The sequence below is a fragment of the Myotis davidii genome, unplaced genomic scaffold (genome assembly GCF_000327345.1).
Source record: "Myotis davidii unplaced genomic scaffold, ASM32734v1 scaffold355, whole genome shotgun sequence".
NCBI lineage: Eukaryota > Metazoa > Chordata > Mammalia > Chiroptera > Vespertilionidae > Myotis > Myotis davidii.
Window position 1 is genome coordinate 1,589,890 of NW_006286818.1, and position 2,423 is coordinate 1,592,312.

At 49.9% G+C, this 2,423-nt stretch overlaps 1 protein-coding gene across 1 annotated transcript in view; it reads right to left on the reverse strand.

Annotated features, from left to right (window-relative positions):
• PHLDB1 (pleckstrin homology like domain family B member 1) overlaps positions 1 to 131 on the reverse strand; it is a 41,204-nt gene extending 41,073 nt beyond the window's left edge. Inside the window, exon 1 of the mRNA XM_015560637.1 lies at positions 104 to 131. The gene's annotated coding sequence lies outside the window, so the exon portion shown is untranslated. The remainder of the gene's footprint in view (positions 1 to 103) is intronic.
• Positions 132 to 2,423: the final 2,292 nt, after the last annotated feature.

Below are 2,423 nucleotides of genomic sequence, written 5' to 3' on the forward strand. Positions count from 1 at the left end.
GAGGGAGGGAGGGAGGGAGGGAGAGAGAGAGAGAGAGAGAGAGAGAAATTGAGATTTGCTATCCCACTTATGCAGTCATTGGTTGATTCTTGTATGTGCTGACCTGGGATTGAACCTGAACCTCAAGCATCTGGACAACCCTCTAACCAGCTGAGCTACTGGCGAAGGCCAGGATCTTTTCTTAAAGGAAACAAGAAAATTCAACCAGAACGTTAATAAATATTTGCTGGGGAAACTCAGCCAGCCCGTGTGGCTCAGTGATTGAGCGTTGACCTATGAACCAGGAGGTCTCGGTTCAGTCAGGGCACAGGCCTGGTTGCAGGCTTGATCCCCAGTGTGGAGCGTGCAGGAGGCAGTGATCAGTGATTCTCTTTCATCAATGATGTTTCTATCTCTCTCTCCCTCTCCCTTCCTTTCTAAAATCAAGAAAGATATCTCTAGAAGAAAAAAAGAAAAAGGAAAACTCAACCATTCTTTCTGTCTCTGTAAGTCTCAACTCCTGCACTCTCTCTGCTCCAGAAAGCAATCTCCCGCAGTGTAATCAGAAAACACACACACCTCAGTGGTGACAATACTGGGAATATAGGCCTGGGGCCTGGAACCGGAGTTGGTGCCATAGGAAGTGTAGGTCCTTAGGGCCAGGCGGGGATAGACCCAGAGCCCGAGCCTCCAGAGCCCACCCTCTCTGGTCACACGTCTGGTACCTGAGAACAGGAAGGGGCACCTCTGGGGGCTAATGTGCGCCCAGCTGCCCATCCCTTGACCAGCTTGCTGATGGGAGGACGTGTTCGCTGCTGACGTGTTCTGGGAAGCTGAGGAGAACATGGCTGCCGGCAGGATCCCCTCCACTCCCTGCCAGCTTCTCCGGGTGCTGAGAGAAGTCAGTCGGGGCAGGAGCCACACTCCAGGGAGGGTCTGCCCCGGCAGTGGGCCCGAGGGCAGTTACCAATTTCACCCTCCCAGCCTCCACCTGCCAGGTGTCACCTCGGCCACCATCTCCACCCCAGCTGGGGGAAGAGAGGCCAGGCCAGAACAGCGCTGGGCCCACCCCAAGTCTGCCCATTAACCTGCCCCAAGGCCAACTTGGCAGGGCACCTCCCAGGGCATCTGGTGACAGGAAACACTTTCCAGGGACGGAGGGTGCCATACTGTTTCTCTCAACTCAGGGAAACCCGTGGGCATTCTGGGCGGGAGGAGAGGCAAGAGACCATGGGCTGAGAATGGGTAGTTTCTCTAAAAGCAGGGGTAAGGAAAACAAAACATAAAGGTGAGGGAAAGGCACATATTTAGTATCTAACCCTGTTCTTTTATATATGTGTATATTTATTTTTTTATTGATTTCAGAGAGGAAGGGAGAGGGAGAGAGAGAGAGAGAGAAACATCATTGATGAGAGAGAATCATTGATCGGCTGCCTCCTGCACGCCCCACACTGGGGATCCAGCCCAAAACCCGGGCATGCGCCCTGACTGGGAATTGAACCCTGACCTCCTGGTTCATAGGTCGATGCTCAACCACTGAGCCACGCCGGCTGGGCTAATCCTGTTCTTTATCATTTATTAGCTGTGAGATCTTGGACAAGTTACTTAACTTGTCTCTGTCAGGTCATTCTCTATAAAACTGGAATAATGATTTTTAAAAAGGTAGGGATTTAGTGCTTGCCTAGAATGGGGAGGGACTAATAAATAAATGGACACAAGATTTCTTTCTTGCCCAATAGGAACACTCTAAAATTAAATCGTGATGATGGCTGCGCAACTCTGTAAATATACTAAAAATAATCGAATGTGCACTTAAATTAAGTGAATCTTATGGTATATACATCACACCTCCATAAAACTGTTAGTTTAGAAAAAGACTGTCTGGAGATTCAAGTTTTTATTAAATGAGACGCTGTGAAGTGCAGAGCACTATAAACAACACACAAATATAAAATTATTACTGTGTTTCATGACCTTGAGCAAGTCCCTTCACCTCCGTGGGCCTCAGTTTCTTCATCCGTCCAAGGTGTCACTATTACCTTGCAAGGCAGCTGTGGGTATGTTCGCTTATTTAAACCAAAAATTGTCAAGTGAACACCCTAGCATTTTGGCTCAGTGATGTCTAAGCCTGCGAACGGAAGGGTCCTGGGTTGGAGCCCATGTGCCCGGGTTCCGGGCTCGCTCTCCGTACAGGAGGCAGCCGATCCATGATTCTCTCTCATCATGGATGTTTCTCTCTCTCTCCCTCTCCCTTCCTCTCTGAAATCAATAAAAATGGATTTAAATTTCTTTTCAAGTGAAGATACAGATTGTGAAGGGGTGAGGCTGAGGGAACCAGGGGGAGGTGAGAAAGGAAAAGGAGAGGGAGGGGGAAGGGGAGAGGGAGAGGGAGGGGGAAGGGAGGGAGAGGAGAGGGAGAGGGATGGGAGAGGGAGAGGGAGGGG